This window comes from Oryctolagus cuniculus, chromosome 4 (genome assembly GCF_051225735.1).
Source record: "Oryctolagus cuniculus isolate XC-2025 breed Fujian yellow rabbit chromosome 4, ASM5122573v1, whole genome shotgun sequence".
Classification (NCBI taxonomy): domain Eukaryota; kingdom Metazoa; phylum Chordata; class Mammalia; order Lagomorpha; family Leporidae; genus Oryctolagus; species Oryctolagus cuniculus.
In genome coordinates this window covers 35,154,077-35,175,469 of record NC_142870.1, presented here as the reverse complement: position 1 = coordinate 35,175,469, position 21,393 = coordinate 35,154,077, and the positions used below count along the sequence as shown (strand labels likewise).

Sequence of the window (21,393 nt, the reverse complement as noted above, 5' to 3'; positions counted from 1 at the left end):
AACATTCTTCTGTGTTTTGCTCTTGGATCTCATTACAAATTTAAAATATCAAAAAAACTTCTTTGGAATAATACAATCACATTTTCAAATGCATGGTAGAAATAATTTTCTTCAAGTTATTCAAAATTGTGAACTAACAGATCTTAATATTAAAGCTAATGTGTTGTAATTCAGGTAAATCACAAAATAACAGTATTTAAAGCAAAAATGAATTCTGGTACCAGAAACTCACAGTAGTGTAATGGCATTTTTATCATTACTTAAGAAGGGTTTTAAAATATCTGGCAGTGCAATTGCTAAAGCTGGAACAATATAGTTAAATTTGATACTAACAAACTAGTAATTATATATTGTTCAATAATAAATACAAATACACCAAAAAGGAACTGATTGCCCAACTCTAAAACACAATCATTTCCAAAACCTTGCTTCTGCTTCTACACAATTCTATCCTGCTCCTGCTTTGTCTCCTTTACACACAACCATTATTTTCCATTGTGTGATCTCAGCTTCCTGGATTTTTCTATTTATTATATACCTAGAATATGGTGTTGGTTTTCTTCATGTTCTGTATTCAGATATAATGTTGTGTGAGATCATCTAGGATTTGTTATTTTGCTCTCATATATTTCCAAAGATTCATCCCTGCTGTCATGTTCAGCTATAGTTCATTTCTTTTTTCCTCTTGTGTGTATTCAATTGCGTGAATGCCCTTCAGTTTCTTTATTCATTTTCTTGCCAATGTGCTTTTGAATTATTTTCAATTGGGGTTGGCATAGTTTCCTCTCACACATTCACATACACATTGCTTATATGTTCTCCAGGGAGTATTTACAAACTGGTAATTAAATATGCATTTCCTCTATACTGAGCACACAGCTAGACTATATTTCCCGGATTTCCTCAACATAGCCATGTGACTGAATGTCAGCCAATGGCAGGTGGGACAAAGTCAGCCATCTCTGTGCCACAGCTTTCAGTTCCATTTTCCGCTTACCATGTGTTCTCTTTCTACTAACTGATCACAGAATAAAAGGTTCTAGGAGATGCTGGAGATAAAATGTGTGGGAAAAAAAAAAAAAAAAAAACCTCCTAGATTCCTGAAAGGTCATATGAAAAATGTCTTTCATAACAAGTACTATACATTTGGACTATTATTTGAGAAATAAGCTTATATATTACTGAGCCCATTTTTACATTTAATAATGTACATGCCAAAACTGTTAGTGATACTCTAACCTACTGAGGTGCATTGGACATATCAGTCTATGCTGGGATTAGGGTGCCATGAGGTAAATTCTAAAAGAGCATTACATTCTGTACCTGTAAGGTCCTCACTAGTAGCATCTAGTATAGGCCAAGGATGCTGTTAAACAGCCTACAATTCAGTCTCCCACAACAAAGATTTAGCCCCTTCAAAGTATCAGTGCTGGGTTGAGAAAACCTGTCCTACAATAAGAATTTAATAAACGGTTTTTAATTCATGTTAAAGTCTACATTTCAGATTACATTTCTGTGGCTGTCTGAGTGCAATCTAAATTCACAGGAACATAGCTTTTAATTAATTAAAGAATATATTTCAGATGTATTATTTTCTATTTTTTGGATAATAAATAAAATGCCAATGCTTAGATAAATATTACTCTATTTTAGGAATTTTTGTTTTTTAAAATTTTATGTATTTGAAAAGCAGAGAAAGAGCAGCAGAGGAAGAGGGAGAGAATGAGAGAGAGAGCAAGAGACAGAGATAACTTCCATTTACTGGTTCACACTCCAAGTAGAGCTGGGTCAGGTTAAAGCCACGAGCCCAGAACTTAATCTGGGTCTGTGATGTAGGTGGCAGGAACCCAAGTATTTGAGAAACACTTACTGTCTCCCAAAATGTACATTAGCAGAAATCTGGAATTCAAAACAGAGCTGGATCTCAATTCAGACATTCGGATATGGGATGTCGTATCTTAACTGCTGTTCCAAATACTCATCCCTTTAATTACATTTTCTCAGGCATACTTCATCAAACAAGAGATAAGGTACTAAACTATTAATATTTGATAATTCCAAGTATTTTGACATTAAAAATAATGAGAATTGTTGAACTAGGAACATTAAAGGCACAAACATTCTGCAGTCACAACCTGCTCATATCTTGCTATGTGGTTCCCACATGTTGTTCCAATATGAAGTCCTGGGTCATTTCAGCCTCAGGTTGCTGTCTGACCAAACAGGAATGCAGTTTATTCATTTTACTGGCTGCCCTAGATATTTGGCTCAGAATCAGGTGTTCTGCCTAATGTTGGGGGCACCCATTCTGCTTCTTCACCCAATATTTGTTACTTAGGGAGTCTGAGAGGAGGCAATACAGCAAAATACAGATGATCCAATTCAGATGAGTTTTTTTTCCACCACTTTCTAAAGGCAATACCTTTATCTAGGTTTAACATTCCTGTGACTTATTTCCCTATCTCTAGTGTGATGACAATGTGAAGAACAAAAACAGGTAATCTGAGGGTACTTAGAAATACTACATCTGTGAATTTTTAACTATTCACTTTCCACAAACTTTTTGAAAAGCATCACATATATGGATTTCTAAAATTTTTGTGACCAAATAAACTTGTCTTTGAATTTCATTTTCCACAAACTTGTACGAATACACTGGTATATATAAAACATGCACATTAACATTATCTCTAATACAGTAAGTGCTAAAAAAAAAAAAAACAACTTTATTTTAACTTGTTTCTTTATTACCTGTCTTCCCTTATAGTTCAAGGTTTTTTTGCTGCTTTTCTGGGTGGCTTCTGCATATATATTTTATTAATATGACTTTCAGCTCTTCTCCTTTCTTTTATCAGCCCTACCTTTTGTTTTTACTTTATATCTATTATTGATTCATCCATTCATTAAAGAAGTGTCTACTGGGTGCCAACTAAGGTTCCATTCTGTTTCCAGCAGTGAGGAAAGCAGATGAAAATATCTTCCCTGTAAGAACTGACGTTCTATAAACACATAGAGCTGCTTTTATAGAACTTAAATTCTAATGGTTGCTCTACGCATATCTTGCTTTAAGACAAAGATTATTGGGTATTGATTTTTTTATGATTACATCTCTCAACCTTTAAGTTCATTGTACTTTTGTGCTGACCTGATTATGACTTCTTGTCATATGTTTTACAAACATCTGAGAATATCTACTGCAATTTTACACTGTTTCCAGCTCTAGGAGGTGCAAAACTTACTATTCAGGAATTAAAACTAAATAAGCTCTCATTTAACCTTTGACTCCCGAGAGTTTATCTGCTTTACCATTATTGGGCATATAAAAATTAATAGAGCTAAGATCACATAGAAAGTTCAAGAAATATTCAGGGGAAATAGAGCTTGAGATTCTAAGCACTGTGAATTACTTGGTCAAAATGAGGAGTCTTGTATTCCAATGAACAGTGAGTATTTGGAAACTTCTTCATCATCCAGAGATGTCCTTCTGACATTCCGATTTCTATATTATTGTTGCCCAGGATCCCAAAACAAGCACCATTCTTGGGTTTTGTATATATATATTTTGTTGAGCATTATTTCAACTAGCTGCTGATAGGAATCTTTTGATATTATATAGCTATGTAAAAGTTATTTTTCTTTTCCTAGCTTACATTTATATTTTAATGGTTCAATTTTGAAAAACAACTTCATTTTTAGAGCCTGCTATGTAATTTACTTGAAGATTCATGTATTTTCTATTTCATAGATATTGAATCTTAAAGTTATCTTTGAAGCAAACAAAAGGTATTTACTCCACTAGTGACTAATGCCAGATGCCTTTTTTAGTGCACAAGGGATGGATTAACAATGTGTAGGAACATGTAAATGGAGAAAATCAGTCACAGGTGCTAAAGGCACTGCCTATGAAATAACAATCCTGGTGTTCTTCAAACAGAAAATGAGGTTCCTCTTGGGAACATAAAAACCAAGTTTTGTAACAGTTAAAGGCTATTTTTGTGAAGACTTTTCCAAATGAGTTGATGAAAGAAGAGCCATGTGTGCTTCTGTGATTTATATCAGAGTTGAGTTACATTATAGGGCTCTGCAGCACAGAAACCTACTATGTGAAGCTTCTGGACTTTGAGCAGGAAGCAGTAGAGTTCAAACAGTATTGAGTAGCAGTATTTTTGGGATTTGGTCTTTTATACTTCTGTTGTGAATGTGGCATGTATTTCCTGTCAAGTTTGTATAACTTTTTAATTAGTTTGCATGTGGAAATTAAGTTCTCAATGAATGATACCCAGTGATATTCAAGAATATTACATTATCTGCCTAACATTCCATACTTTGTAATCCATACACATTAAATGTGTGTGAGCGAAAGATGAGATTAACTTGTCTCTCTAATTGGGACTAGTTCACAGTGAATATTATTATTTTTTTATACAGCAAATTAATATGCTACAAAAGAGTTTACTCATGTTAGACTACTTGTCAGCCAAATGATTGTTAAAGGGATGACATGTGACTCTTTTTTGCACTGTCAATTATATAAATTGTTTTTAAATTATATTGTATAACCAGTAATTGTCTTACAAGAAACTGTAAAGGCACTTACTGAGCAACAGAGGTCACTAACTACAAATTATGCAGCTTAAGCTTTTTTAGTAAAAGCAGACACATGTAGGTGGTACACCCAAAGTTGATTTGTATCTCATACAGAAAGCCATACGAATTTAATCTGGTTTGGGATATACATGTGAAATTTGAGCAACCTAGCTTACATACAAGCCTATAAATCTATCTTTGAAATAGGAGTCACCATATTTCATTGCAAGGCCTTGTGAAATCTTAGAACGTTGCTCTATCTAAGACCTGAATTTAGCTCATTGTAGAAATTCTTGATGTATCCCATCCAGCCTACTGTTGGTTGGACAGCTTTCTCCACTCAGCTGAAAATTATGGGTGAAACATTTAAATGTGTTTCAAGAGCCATCTATATTTAGTGCTCCTGTAATTCCAAAAACACCAAAATTTCTGGACTTTTAACTAAAAATCTACATTTTGTTTTACACAGAGTAACCATTTCATTTTGCACCTAACTTTACAAGGTAGGATTGTAGTAGGCTTATTCAGGATGGTAAACATTCTGTTCATAGTGAAAGGCTGAGCATACGCTGCTGCCAGTTAAATATAAGAGATTTCATTCAAAAACTGCAGATGAAATCAATAAAGGAGTTAAAACTAGAATAAACTACTATGCCTGCCTTTGCCTTTGATTTTTCTCAATAGAATCTGCATTGAAACATAGTAAGATTAACTTGCTTTGCTTCAAGTGAAAAGATATCAAAAACTTGCTATGATTAGCTTGATTTTGCCATGGTTCATATTAAAAAAAACTTTCCCACACAAAGAAAATTTAATCCTTTCTCAACATTGATTTCCACTGTATTTTGTAACTACTCTCTCTGTTTGCAGTTTGCATGAACATTCAGTAGTTAGAGTACAAAAAAAATGTGTGTGGTCATCTTAAAGTAAATATTTGTTTCAAAAATAATAGTTAAATTTGTGTTAAATATTTATTCATCATGTCCAGCAACCAGATGCAGCTTAAGTGAAGTCTCCTCCCAGCATTTAGCATTTAATTAGAATGTTTCCTTTAATGTGTTGTGGTCCATAAAAAATACACCTCTAAATATAAAATATTAATTTAGATTCCATGTACTGTGTTGTTGATTTATGTGTCAAATAATTTCACTATTTAATCATTTCTAGGCAACAATATTGAAGTCATTATGTTTATTATGAAAGAAAGTCAGTCCGCATAGTGAGGCTATTTAGCCCTCCCTAAAAAAGAAAATCAATACTTCTTTGATTTGAAAATGTTACTATATTTAAGAAGTAGTAAGTGTTCATGATAACAATATAGTTACTCTTACTAGAAAGTAATAAATATTTATGCAAAAAGATAAACCCAAGCAAATCGGTAGTGGTTGATTTTTAAACATCGAGCTGTGTAATTGCAGAATAACTGAAGGACCAACAAGCATTCAGCTGAATTGGACATGTATTAGAATTATTAAGTGTTATGATTTAATTTTCAATTTCTATCTTCTTTAATAATATTTTGGGAGTAAGTCATCCTTTCTTGAAATTATCAACCATATTTTCCCATATTATGAATGCTAAATGATTCTGAACTCACTAAAAGAAGATTTATGTGAACTATGTGATGCAAAATTATGTTTCCAAGTAGCTTATGAATTTAGACTGTATTTTCTGACTTTAATTGATGCTTCCACTGCAGAAGAGAGAGAGGGATGAGAGAGTAGGAAAGGAATCAGTTAGCCAGTTTGAGACTACATGACTGAAATTCACTAAAGAAAATTGACAACTTTCCCTTTGTAGTGCCAGCCTACATCTCAAATTGGTTAGTTTAAATCATCCCACATGGTGAAGTTTATCCATTTATAAGACACTTAAACTTGAGAAATCTGCAGCTCCAGAGCATTAGCAGCAGGTCAACAGAGAATCGCATCTGAAATTCAAAATAAACAAGAAAAAAAGACCAGTCGATCTTAGGCTTGTTAAGTGCATTTTTATTGATTCTATTTTCTTTCTTCAGCATGCATCCAAGGAACAAAAACTGGTCCTGTGGCTCTCACTCTTTCATTATCCCAAACAAGAAGGGAAGGATGGTATCAAGAATAGGAACATAAAATAGCTGTTTCTGCAAAAATGATCACCTTCCTCATCGCTTCATCATTTACTCCCAGTCCATAAGGCCCTCAGTTCCTGTGATTGCCATGATGGATGACTCCACTTCAGCTACAGCGGGCAGCGATGCAGCAATGTATCACTCTGCAGGATATACAATAGGACAAACGAACCAGCAGGACTGAATGGCAAGCAAGGGTGCCAAGGGAATTCTCTTCCGCGGAAGAGGAGCTGGTCCTTCCCTAGAACGAGATAAAATGCAGCTTGTAAATATTGGTCCCCTTGTGGACACGTGCTTGTGCAAGCTGACAGAAAAGGGCGACACCGGCATGGAAGAATGCAAAAACATTTTCCACTTCAGTGCCCATAGTTTTCACGTGGCCAGATTTTGCAGTAAACAAAGCTCTAGCTCTGTGCCCAGTGAACTGCCGAGAATGTAAATATATACAGATGAGGAAAGAAACTGTTGATGGGTTTGATCATTAAGATTTGGTTGACTTCGAATCTTGTACATCAGTACTGAGGTGACAGTAAATTATTTGGGAGTGCTTGCTCCAGTCATATTTCTAAGGTCACTCCATGTGTCTTTATGGGTCAATATTAGGTTTGAACAGACTAAATTAGCATGTGAAGAAATATACAGCAAATTTTACCTCTCCTGCCTATCATGTTCTGTGTTAACAGGAGTCCCCACCTTCGGCTTGTCAAAGAAAGATAAATTCTCACCCACCCTACTTTATCCATCCTCACATAACCCTATATGGAATAAGACTAAATTCTTAGGTCCTACTAGACAAGGTCTCACATTAAGCAAGGGGTAAGAATTGTTAGTAGCAAGATTAACGTGGCCAGCCTTTAAAGCCAACGTAAAGATCCCTTGTGCCAGGTTCTGCTTTATCTTCTTCATATGAAAATGTCTGTTCCTCAGGCCCCCTGTTGTGTTAGGTTGTTTTTGTTTTGCTCCTGGTCCTTAACTTTTAGGTGAAGAATCTGTTCTCTTTCCATGTTCATCGAGGCAAGGGCAGAAAGTGAAATAAAACTGCAAAAAAGTACCCTGATGACATCTCAGGCACCTACCTCTCTCCATTCCTGCCACAATTTAATTTTATATCACCATAAAAAGTGTGTGTTTGTGTTTGTGTATGTGTGTGTTGGGGTGGGGAAGGAGTGGGAGAGGGAGGGGGAGGATGGGAAAGGGAGGGAGAGGGAGAAGAGGGGGAGGGAGGGGGAGGAGGAAGGAGAAGAGGAGTGGGGACCAGCCCATAATTGTCCTTAAAGTGATTGGTCCTCATGATGGATGCAGTGAACTTTACAAGGAAAGGAAACAAAGATGTACTTTTCATACTTTCACAGACTGAAGGAGCCACATTTGATGTTAGGTTTGCTTTTTTTTTTAATCTTTTGTGAGTTTTTAATGTTTAAAAATTTTTGACTCAGAAAAAGTGAAACCAAAGGAGTGATGCCAATTATAAGATGATATTCTGTGTATTTTTTATCCTCAGGAAAGAGATTTGAGATACTTCTACCAGAGAACAGATAATAGAACTCCCCGTTGGCTTCTCAGAACACAAGCCACACAGTAAGTCAGTGATTCTCATTATGTTTTATAAAATGCTGGTATGTGAAAGAGAGTGATTGCTCAGATGAGTTTGGGAAACACTTGGGGAATCAAAGTTAAAAGATTTCCTTATTGTATCATTTTGCAGAAACTTTCAGATCATCACATGAGTAGTAAATATCAAGGGTATTGCATGCAACTTTCTGAGGTATATTTAAATGGGAAACTTGTGTGTTCACACAAAATCAATTAATACCCTGAGCAACTTAGATTCTGTAATCCACATTGTGAAAAATGTAAAACATAAATACCAGCCTAATGTTGCTCACAGAGCCATGTGAATCTTTGATTGATTTTATATTTTAACCATTATTTTCATCATTATAATACAGTGTGATGCTATGATCTATGCATATCACTTTGTTTAGATATTTGCTTGTTTCATTCTGCAGCTTTATAGCATTAGACTATTGTCTAAGTTGCCTCTTTATCTGAAAATCAAAACAGGCTGATGATCATTGGTAATTAAAATAACATAGGTGGAAGAAAGTCCAACTCGCTTGGAAGTCTGACTGCATTGATTATGCTAAGCAATGTGGAACTCTGGATTATTTCCTGATCATTTCCTCAGAGAAACACATCCCTCAGCAAATCGTAAAAATATATGCAGTTTTCAAGTTCAATTTAGGCTGGTAGCTATTTTTTTTTACGTTATATTTCAGAATTGGTTTTTTAATTTTAATTAATCTTAACAAATTCAATGATTTGTAGATAAAAGTTTAAGAACATGATAGGTCTTTTCTTTTTCTTTTGTTTTTTAGTTTTTTAAATAATATTTTAAATTTACATTGCAGTAAAAATGTTCAATACTTCACCAAATGAGAATTTTAACAAGAGCAAAAAGACCCTAGTTTAGTGGGAAGGTAGACAATGCCTATAAATGATAATTGATTGGGAAAAATGACCATTTCACCCATTTTTGTCAGTCATAATTTCTTTCAATGAAATAGAACCAATGACAATGTAACATCTAAATATTTCCTATGTGATTACAAGATAATGATTAAGTTCATTTAGGCTTTAAACCATTTCCTCCCAATAGTTTATGCATAGGAATAATTTTATGTAGTTTACAATGCAAATAATTACACATTGCCTTTTTTTCTCCTTTACCATAGATCAGAATAAACATATTGTATTCATCTTTTTGGGACTAACTTCACTAAGTATAATGGTTTCTAGTTATATCCAATTTGTTGCAAAAGAAAAGATTTCATTCCTTTTGATAGCTGAGTAATATTCTGTAGTATACATATTCCACATTTTCTTTACCCGTCGTCTGTTGAAGGACATCTGGGTTGATTTGTGAATTAAGCTTCAGTAAATGTGTGGGTGCAGATAACTTTTATATGTTAATTTCATTGATTTCATTTCATTCCAGGAGTGGGTGGGTAGGTTATATATTAGATCAATTTTGAATAAATTTACAAAACAAAAATTAGGAAGTTGTACAAAGATTTCTCATATACCCCACACACAGCTTTCCCTGTTATCAAAATATCATAAGACAGGCAGTTATTAAAATATACATTATTCAATATTCAGATACTCAAGGTCAGTGATGGAAGGTGACATTGTACTGGAAAGAGCATTAGACTGAGAATCTGGGAACCATATTTTCATCACTAAGAACAGTATAACCTTAGGACATCACTTTCAGGGCCTAAGTTGCTGCTATATAAGGTGGAGAGTGTGTGATTCATGTATTCTGAGCATAGGAGGGGAAATCAGAACTATACAAGGATTAAGTTATGGTAGATATTTCTTTGTTACATACATGAACCATTCTAACTGCAAATATAAGTCAGTTAATAATAAACTTTTATTTCCTTTTTCTTAACCTAAAAATAGATAAGCAGGAGAAGACGATAATATGATAAATCAGTTTAGTAAGATCCAATACAATTAAGGCAATATTACCTTCCTAGCCCAATTATTGTAGGTAAATAACATGGGCTTATTACAAATTGGGGAAGGAGAGAGAGACTTTTTATTGTGTTTTTAGCATGAGCATTAATCTATAAGCTTCTCCCAAAAAGCAGTCATTAATCTAATAGATTTGAAATTGCGTTGTATATCTTTCAACACATCAATCTACCAACACAATGCGTTTTTAGTGCCTTTTTGCTTAAAGAAGAATGTGTACCTACTTGTTGGAGATCTTGGCACCGTCTCTCCTCCATATATAGAAGATATAATAGCTTGACACTAAAAGAACTTAGCTTCAACACAATATACCCATTAAGTGTCACAGCTCAATTCTTCTTGGCAAGGAAAAAAGGTATGAAAAAGAGAAGTGTGATTTCATGAGAAGCAGGCAAAGTAAGCCTCTTAAAATTCCTTTGGTTTAACTGCTCGTGTTTCCTTCATTATTCAGTAAAAAAGACATTCACTACATATTTTATGACTCATTGGTATAATTTTAAAATTTTAAGCATGTGTCACTTTTACCCTTCTCATATATGTGTGAGATGCTTTATATAATTAAGATGTTTTAAGGGAAAACATGACTTTGAGCATTTCAGAGACTTACTTAAACATTTATGCTTATCCATACACTATAACACACATATTGGGGAAAAAAAGGTTTGCAACTTCTGGGGCTTGTGAGAGAAGATTTGGAGCAAATCAAAATATAAAAGCAAACATTTTTCATCTGCAAAGAGTAGAACAAGATCTCACTCTATTTTGGGGTAGAGACTAACATCTTTCCTTTTGAAGACAGGGAGCATTTTACTCCAGTTGTTGGACTACTGTATTGTGGATCTGTCCAGGGGGTTGTTTATCATTTCACCCTGATAGAACAGAGGCACAATTGCCAGGATTAGTAAACTCATTGGAGATGATGGGGATTTAGTTATGGCTTGAGGGCATCCAGATGGACTCCCCAGAGCCCTGGGAAACTGAGTCTTGTTCTACCTGTAGGCACTAGAGCAGGTGCGCGCTGCTGATGGGGCTGTTCCAAATGGAACATACCACAGGTGATGCTAATTAAGGAAGCTCAGGGACTGCGAAGGCACTCTCAGCTTATTGCTGATGGTGGAGTGCCAAAGGTTAGTGAAAAGCAGGATTGTCTGCTGGCCAGGCGAAGATAAGAACACAAAGGGCATGGGACTGGATTTGAATACAGGCACTTATCAGTGTGCCCTGTAAAGGCCAAAATGCTGCACAGAATGGAGTGCTGTTAGCAGTAAGATCAGGGGTCCTTTTATGAATGGACTAATTTATAAATATTAATTTGTGTCACCATTTAAGTAGTTATTCTCTCTTTTGTCTTGAAGAGTAAGCATCGCCCAAACACTAGACCTACCTCAAATAAACTATAATTAAAACCAAAAAAAAAAAAAAAACCACACACCATTTTACTTTTTATACAGAATAACTTTACTCCTACAGTAAGAAAAATTCTTTTAATTCCAGTAGCATATAGATTAAAACATGTCCATCTTTCTCTGATTCACCAATTATTTTTAAAAATACATTTTTTATATTGTACAGAATATTGTAATTGTGTGTATTCTGGCATGATCAAATAGCTGAATTGAATCATTATAAAACATAATTAGTTCATGTTAGAATTATTGCAGATAATTTTGGATTTTATGTATGCTACTTCCTTATTAATTATATTTCACTTTTAATTAATTATATTAACCAACAAGAAAGATTGTCTCAAGAATGATGGATGCTTAAGAGAAGGAAGGCCAATAGGGTGACTATTACAGATCACAGCATAGAGTAGCTAGCTGATGAGAAGTTGTGCATGGATCACCTAAAGTGTAGGCGTGGTATAAGTGATGGTTACGAGACTTAATTAGTGTCGAGTATGTTTTTGTTATTTATGCTCCACAAACTACACTTAGTGGCTTAAAACCAGAATTGTGCCATTTGTTGAAGACACTATAGGTCAGGAATGCAGGAGGCTGGTGTGCTTTGGTGGGCATTTCTTTATTCCTTCTAGCGTTTCCTTGAGTTTCTCAGTGGGGTTACGAGCTGGAGGTGTTCACTGGGGCACTGGGCTAACTGGTGGAAAGCATTCATTCTCCTCTATGGTGTCTCTCCCTCTGACTTTTCCTCCCATTTCTCCTCCCCTTCCCCCTGCCTATCTTTCTCCCTCTATCTCTCCCTTCCCCTCTCCTCCCTCTATCCCTTGCTACCTCATTCCCCCTCCTTTTCCTGTCATCCCTTAAATAGGGTAGCAAAGGACTCAAAGAGAGGGAAATTGGAAGCTTCAGACAAGACTTGGCTTTAAAAGTTAACAGTGTCATCTCCACTGCATTCTGTTGATCAAAGCCAGTCACTAGTGAGGCCAGATTCGAGGGGAGTCAGTAACTGATTCCAAAGCTTGATGTGGGAGTGGAATGGGACAGCTTACTGTGGCCATGTAGAAACAAAATCTATATCAGTTTAGTATTTTTCTGGTTTGTGACCAGACAATGCTCTCTATTTTACAGAACTGACATTAAAAATTATATTAGCCAACACCTACATTATTTCCTGAAAGAAAGGAGGGTTATGTTTTCCAATAGTTGCTTGCTACATATATGAATTTGAAATTGCCTTTAAAATATTTAGATAGGAATTTGGAATCTACACTCTCATTGACCTAATGCAGTGTATGGAAAGCTGTCTCCACAAGAAGTGTGTGTTCCCCATTACAAAGCCAAATCCCATTGCACCTGGTGTCTCAGAAAAATCTCCTGGCATGAATGAGATAAAATGTTATGGGTGAGAGTTTTCACCCGCCACTAAAGAATGGCTTTCACTTAGAAACAAACTCCTGTCAGTCCTTAGGCCATGATGCAACACTTGAAAGGAGCCATCTCAGGGATTTTCCAGCAAGGAATCAATGAGATCATTGGGACACCAATTTCCTAAAGAGCCTGAAAGGAGGAACTTCCACACCCAAGGGATGTAAAACATTTTTGTCTGAAGAAGAGATCTTTGCGAATACTAGAACTCAAATAGTGATTAGTAATACAAGGAATAAAAGAAAAGTTATTGCGAGAAGAGACTGGTGCTCATTTATTTCAACAGTTAAAATACTGAAGCACTAAAAATGGTTGACTTGAGCCAGATTTCTTGTGATTCTTTTCCACCTCTATAACACCATTCTGACTTCCAGGACTAGCTTTTGTGTCTAGAGGGCAGGGTTTGGCACATTAGGAACTATTTTCGTAGGGCTTAGATTCTAAATTTTGTTTTTATTTTTAAGTAGTGGGGAAAAAATGAAAAGAATATAACTACTTTGTGAGATAAAATTGAAATTTTAGTATTTATGAGTACAGTTTTTTTTAAGGCTTATTTATTTCAACAGTAGAGTAACAGAGGCAGAGAGAGAGAGAGAGAGAGAGAGAGAGAGAGATCTTTCATCTTTCATCTTTCATCTTCTGGTCTACTCCCCAGATGGCCACAATGGCCAGAGCTGTACTTATCTGAAGATAGGAACCAGGAGCTTCTTCCAGGCCTCCCACGTGGGTGTAGGGCCCCTAGGACTTGGGCCATCCTCCACTGCCCTCCCAGGCCACAGCAGAGAGCTGGATGGGAAGTGGAGCAGCCAGGACTCGCACCGGCATCCATATGGGTTGTGGGCACAGCAGGTAGCAGCTCCACCCACCACCCTACAGCACCAACACCTATGAATAAAGTTTTTTTGGAACCTAGTCACACCATTTCCTTTCTTTCTTTCTTGTGGCTGTCTTCACACTACAAAAGCAAAATTGAGTAGTTCAGCAGAGCTCTCGTTTGGCCTACAAAGCCTATAATATTTACCATCTGCCCCTTTAGTTAATTTTGGTGTTTTTATTTTTCTATAAGCATGTCATCATATTCTGCCATAATAAGGTAGGCCCAGGTTCATGTTGTGCATGTATCACTATCACTAGGTCTTCTCGGTAGACAGATCTTGGGAACATAGGCATTCATGCAGTAAGGAAGTATATATGAGGACACTTGAGAAAGTTTATCAAGGCACACAGCATTGTGGCCTAGCTGGTAAAGCTGCCACCCACAATGCTCGCATCCCATATTGGCACTAGTTCATGTCCCAGCTGTTCCACTTCTGATCTAGCTCCCTACTAATAGTCTGGAAAAAGCAGCAGAAGATTACCCATATGTTTGGACCCCAACTACCTATGTAGGGGACTCAGATGAAGTTCCCAGCTCCACCCTTCTCTCTCTGTAACTCCGACTTTCAAATAATTGAATAAATCTTTTTAAAAAGTTAATAGAATCATGAAATTAAAGGATAAGAAATATAGGGGGCAGGCATTTTACACAGTGGTTAAAATGTTGCCTTCAACAACATTGGAGTGGCTGGGTTTGAGGCCTGCCTCAGTTTCTGATTACAGTGTTCTGCTAATGTACACCCTGGGAGGTAGTGGGCTCAAGTATAGCTCCTTGCCACCGATGTGGGAGACCTGGATGGAGTTGTGGGCTACTGGCTTCAGTCTGACTCAGCCCTAGATATTGCAGGCATTTGGGGAGTGAACCAGCAGAAGAATCTCTTTCTCTGCCTTTCTAACTAACAAGAATAATGAAAGGTTTTTAAAAATATGTACACTTTTCTCAAGGTAAGCCCCACCAAGTTAGTACACTCTTGATGATAGCCCATCCCTAAAGAAACAGAGATCCAAAGAATTCGACCAGGTCAGTGTCATCTTTTTTCATGTTGTTGACTGTGCAAAAATGTGTACCTTTAAAGATTTTTTAAATTAGGGGAAAAGGTGTCAGAAGAAGACAAATCGGGACTAGGCATCGGTGGATGCCTAATGTGATGTTGTTGAAACAAATTGCCTTTGTTTGATCACAGAAATGAGCAGAACCATTGCCCTGGTGAGAAATAACTCTCTGATGATGCTATCCCAAGCATTTTTCTGTTAAAGTTTTGGTTAACTTTCTCAACACCCTCTGACTTAGCACTGTTAGTGTCCCTCAGTCCTCCAGAAAATTCTCCAGCAAAATGTCTCCAGCATCCCCCAAACTCTTGCCATGGCCTTTGCTCTGATGGGTCTGCTTTCACTCTGACAGAGCCATTCCACCTGTCTGTCATCATTTCTTAGTGCTTTGTCTTCAGGAATGCCACCAGTAAAGTCATATTACATCTCTTCTATGATTCTTGGAAAAACATTCCAGGTTCTTGATACAACTTGTTGAAAATTCCCATTGAAAATTCTGCTCTTGTCTGCAGCTGATTTAGATGCAACAGTTTTGGCACCCACAGAGCAGGAATTTGGTGCACTTTTTCAGTTAGTTATAAAAACTGAACCAATAGAAATGTCTACGGTGCTGGCTGTTGTTTCTGCTGCTAATTGCTAGTCCTCTTCAGTTGGGATATGAGAGAGATTAATTTTTTCCTCATAAATTAATTCAGATGATCTGTCACTGCAGGTCTGTGTTTGATATCATCTTGTTCCTTTTTAAAATTGGTTATTCATTGTAAACTGATTTTTTTGGAGCTCTGTCTCTATATAAGCTTTTCATTAAGTGTCAATGATTTCAAGACTCTTCCACCCCAGTTTCACCATCAACAAGTTTGTTTTGTTTCAAGTTACTGTCAAAGGGACTTATTTCTTCTTCTTTTTTTTTAAAACATTTACTATTTATTTGAGAATTTGATACAAAGAAAAGAAGAGCGAGAGAGCAAGAGAGAGAGAGATTGATCTTCCATCTGATGGTTCACTCCCCAAATGGTCGCAATGGCTGGAGCTGTGCCCATTGAAGCCAGAAGCCAGGAGTTTCTTCCAGGTCTCCCATGTGGGTGCAGGGACCCAAGCGCTTAAGCCATCTTCCACTGCTTTCCCAGGCCATTAACAGAGAGCATGGTTGAAAGTGGGAGCAGCCAGGACTTGAAGTGGTGCTCATATGGGATGCCAGTGGCAGAGACAGAGACTTAACCTTTTACTTCACAGCACTGGTCCCGGGGGCTTGTCTCAAATGATGTCTTACACTTCTTTATACCTCAGACTAGATTCTGCCCAAATATGTTGCAACAAGTCAATACAAGTGCATTTTGGCACAAATGCATTCTGGAAATCCATGGATAGTTTTTATTTCCTCATATATATTTTCCAGGAAATTTCCAAAGGCCCTTCATAAAGGTGTTTCACACTCATGGTACCATGGTTTCCGTTTTTCACAAGAGCTTTTGCATGTCCACCAAATTTATGGTACTCCATAATTGAGTAGCAATTTGTTCTCTTAGAGCATTTGCAAATGGAATTAGTCACTTGCTCTTTCAGTAAAAAGAGGTGAGTGGTCGATTTCACCTGTAATTAACCAATTATTTCATGGTTTCATTCGCCATGCCTGAGACCATGTGGTTTAAATATTGTTTGTATGGCATCCAAGACATCCAAAGGAAGGTCAGGCACAATTTTCAAACCCTAGATTAATGCCCGTGAGCCAGTACATCCTTCTAGAGTAAAGACTGAAATTTAGAAATGCAAATAATGCAACTGTCTTTTTCTTTTTAGTTAGAAACCCAGGATCTCCATATATAAAGTGCAGAGTTGCAGAGTGAAGTATCAGTGTCAGCTCCTGTAGAGCTCACCAGCTTGTGCAAAGACTTTGATTTCATAGACCATTTGCTGCAAAGTCCCAACTGTGTCTACATACTTTAGGAAGTGAATAAAATTGCTCCAATTTTCTTCTCTCTATTTTTATTCTCTGTTTTTTAGATGATAGTTGGATGGAAAGAAAGAGGGAGAGAAAGAGAAGGAGGAAAAAAAGAGAAAAAAGAGAGAAAGAAAGAGAAAGAGAAAGAGAAAGAGAAAGAGAAAGAGAAAGAGAAAGAGGAAGAGGAAGAGGAAGAGGAAGAGGAAGAGGAAGAGAGGAAGGGAGGGAGGGAGGGAGAAAGGAAGGAAGGGAGAAAGAGAGAAAGGGAGGGAGAGAAATCAAAGGGATAGCTGCTAGCTCTTTAATTTTTTTTTCCTGAAACATTTTTGCTGCTATTAATGTTCAGGGAGAATTCCACCTCAATTGTACAATTAAAACAGTTACTTTATATTTAACACATGACGAAAGTAGTTTTTTCTGTGAGTCTTTTTAGTCCCCATCCCTGCGCCAACCATGATCTAACCTAATCTCCACCGCATGTCCTTAGATCTCTCAGAAAGATCTAGACTCTCCCAGTCCAGCAGTTTATATAATAATGATGTGGAAATGATTGTCTATAAATGGTCGATTGTGCCAAGTGACTGTTGGAATTGTTGCCTTACAGGTTAAAAAGCCACCTTGGCCATTTGCTGTGTGACAAATCTTCCTTTTCCTTGGACAAAACAGAATTTGACCAACTATTCTGCTTGAAGCTCTAACTTTCCAATAACTTAAGCATAGCTACATAATGAAACACGGTTCCTAACCTCAGGAAATCCAGAATCTACTGGGAGAGATGAGTACATGTGCAGTACATATGCAAAACTTAGCGATGTAGATAGTTATTAGCAATAAGAATATAAGGGAATAAAATAATATAACCCATTTCATGGTGGGAATAATCACACATAGGACTTTGGCATGCAGAGTTGATAGAATGGTATTCTTTGAAGGGTTAAGAAAGGTATAGTCAGATCTAGAAGGAGAAATCGAAGATCAGAGACACAACAATGAGGGAAATGCAAGAAGTATTTGAAGACATTAAATAATTATTCACTCAATAAATTTCAAGCAATCCTTTGACAGATTAAAGATGGATACAAAGAGTTTGATACTTTTCTTCTGAATTTAGGAACCCCTGCCTTTGCTAATAGACTATTTTTTTTGACATGCAGTGAGAAAGACAGAGAGAACGGTCTTCCTTTGCCCTTGGTTCACCCCACAATGGCCGCCGTGGCTGGCACACTGCAGCCGGCGCACCTCACTGATCTGAAGGCAGGAGCCAGGTGCTTCTCCTGGTGTCCCATGGGGTGCAGGGCCCAAGCACTTGGGCCATCCTCCACTGCACTCCCGGGCCATAGCAGAGAGCTGGCCTGGAAGAGGAGCAACCGGGACAGAATCCGGCGCCTCGACCAGGACTAGAACCCGGTGTGCCAGCCCCGCTAGGCGGAGGATTAGCCTGTTGAGCCACAGTGCCAGCGCTAATAGACTATTTTAATAATTTTTATTTATATGAAGGGAACAAATTCCAGGTATTTCATATATACAGTTTTAAGAGCATGATGGTAATTCTCACTCTACCTATTCTCCCTCCCTCACTCCCACCATCCCTCTCCTTACTTTCTTATTTTTCTATTAGTTTTTGCATACTTTCAATTTACTTCATAACCATAAGCTTAACCCTCTACTAAAAAAGAATTCAGCAATTAGTGAGTAGAAAAACCATTGTTCCCCAGGAGTATAGGCAAGGGCTATAACCAATAATAGCCACTGCTTTGATTAATAGAATATAGCATAAATTATATTACACTCATTTTTTAAGAGACTGGGAGTCGGCCCTTCCATCTCTTGGACTACTTGCCCTTAAACCACATCTCATACTGTGGGGATACCAAAGCAACAATGTGAAGGAGCTCTTGTGGGGAAAAAAAAAAAAAAAGAGAATAACTCAAGTGATACTAGCCATGTAGGCTAGCCAACTTGGGCATTTTTCTTAGAGCTCCAGTTTATAATTGTACCAGCATGGAATAGAGATGAACCAACTCTATTGATTTTCTTTTTTGATTTTTAAAGACTTATTTATTTACTTGAAAGGCAGAAAGACACACACAGAAATATTAATATTTATTATTATGATGTACTCCCCAAATGCCCATAATATCCAGGGCTAGGTCAAGTTGAAATCAGGAGTCAAACTCCATATGGGTCTCCTGAATGGGTTCAAGGGCCCAAGCACTTGGGCCATCTTCCACTACTTTCCCAGGCACATTCACAGGGATCTGGAATCAGAAGTGGAGCAGGCGGGACTAGAACATATAAAAAAAAGATCCCAGCATTACAGTCTATGATGGCTTCTACCTGCTGTGCTACAATGCCAGCTATTGTTGACCCATTTCCACTGCTGAATGCTGATTCAGGAGTAAAATTTTGCTTTTTTTAAGCATTAAGCATTTTGGGGGCATTTTGTTTTAAGGTCAGGGAAACAGAACTGTAATCTACATATCAGGACTCTATCATGCTCACTGCATACTACATAGGTGATAAACTGATAAATATAAACCCTATGTTGCTGGAATGAGTATAGCTGGAAATAGAGAAGTTTGGGAACTGTGGTAAAGAGAGGTAAGAAAAGTAAGTCAGTTAGGGATTCTATTGATAATGAGGAGAAGATAAAATATCTAAATTTATAAGGATTTTTAGATGTAAATGTAATCTGTGGAAATCCCAAGTGGAAAAGCATGCTTCAGGATGATGGAGGGGATGCAGGTATTTAGGGTCAGTTGGGAAAGAACAACACTAAGAGTAGATTTACCAAGACTCAAGAAGCCCAGAGCAAAGGGAAAGGAAAAGTAAAATAGGAGTGAGGGATATGCTCACCATCTTTATAAAAGCAGAGATGATATGTTTTGTTAATGCATATGTCCAGCTTCCCAGTATAATATCTGGTACATAATAGGAACTCAGTATCTCTTTGTGGAACAGATAAATTTACAAGGGTAAATGAATGTAACAGAAGGCAATATATTTTAGGAAAGTTAGACTTCTATGTGGGTCAACTACATCCCTTCAACTTCAGCAGAAATCCTGTACCTTTTACCTCTCTTTCAAAGATGGATCCACGTCTTAATAAAAAACTGAGGATCTACATCACTTTTCCTTGTTTCTAAAGGCACAACTTTGGTGTGCATGTAAAGTCAATAGTTAAAGTCATCCTATATTTGATTCCTCTCCTCCTCGGGTACTACCTGCATATTGGTTTTGTGTGCTTGCTTTTTTTTTTCTGTAGTATATTACAGGGTATGTGTATGTGCATTGTTCTGTTAAAGTTATGATGAATAAAAATGCATGAAGTGGAAACTTGTGTTCATACTCTCCTAAGAGGAAAGGGCAATTAGGGTACAGTAATATTTGGATTATAAATGTGAATGCTATAAAATGTTACATTGCCTCATGGACTTTTCATTCTCATTCTAAAACATTATCTTCTTCATTAAACCTACAAGACAGCATATTTGATGTCAAATGAGTAACATACAAAAATTTTTCATTTCCAAATAGGATTACATAGGATCCATATTCATTCAGTTTGAAAATTTTTACATGGCTAGAATAGCAGAAAAGAGATTTGTTGAAAATTTGGTACAATAACTGAAAATTTGCAGTCATGCTTAACTATTAATTAACCCACATAGAGAAAAGAGAAAAAAAAAATGAAAGATGGGAAAAATTCTGTGCTCATTTCGGAGTCTCATCCAAAATTCATTATAAGTAACATTTTTATTAATATTTATTTATTTAAAAGTCAGAGTTACACGGAGGGAGAAGGAGAGGCAGGGAGAGAGAGAGAGAGAGAGAGAGAGAGGGAGAAAGTTTTCCATCTGTTGATTCATTCCCCAAATTCTGCAGGACGGGAGCTGGGCCAATTCGAAGCCAGGAGCCAGGAGTTTCCTCCAGGTCTCCCACATGGGTGCTGGGGCCCAAGAACTTGGGCTGTCTTCTTCTGCTTTCCCAGGCCATAGCAGAGAGCTGGATCACAAGTGGAGCAGCCGGGACTCAAACTAGCATCCATATTGGATGCTGGCACTACAGGCGACAGCTTTACTCACTGTGCCACAACACGGGCCCCTATAAGTTAACTTTTAATGGACCACCAAATTCCTGAGTAGAAGGAAGTTCATTGAATATTGTTCAATGTTTGGGAATTGTTAACACCACACATATCGTCTTTGTAGAAATGTTTGATCTGTTTTGCACATACATATTGAAATTAACCTAAAAAACAAACTGCATATGTACAGATATGTGTGTGTGTGTTGTGGGTGGGTGGTTGTGAGTGCATTATTTGGAAAATGATTGATAATTAATTGTTCCAATATAGTTTCCTATTTTAAAATTTTGGGTTATAAAGACACTTATTTTAAGAATGACTTATTTTTTTTTCTTTTTTTGACTTATTTAATGTCTTTATAATTTTAAAAACTACA

General features: G+C 36.9%; 1 long non-coding RNA gene across 8 annotated transcripts in view; it reads left to right on the top strand.

Annotated features, from left to right (window-relative positions):
• The window catches only part of LOC149126949 (uncharacterized), a 223,534-nt gene that overhangs the window by 5,352 nt on the left and 196,789 nt on the right, over positions 1-21,393 (top strand). For 4 of the 8 annotated variants that reach the window (XR_016232374.1, XR_016232375.1, XR_016232373.1 and 1 more), the window contains exon 2: positions 8,199-8,275. This is a non-coding gene — a long non-coding RNA (uncharacterized LOC149126949). Of the gene's footprint in view, positions 1-8,198; positions 8,276-13,101; positions 13,302-13,720; positions 13,953-17,534; positions 17,949-20,815; positions 21,222-21,393 lie in introns of those variants that run through there. The other 4 variants (XR_016232379.1, XR_016232378.1, XR_016232377.1 and 1 more) reach the window with 4 other exon arrangements.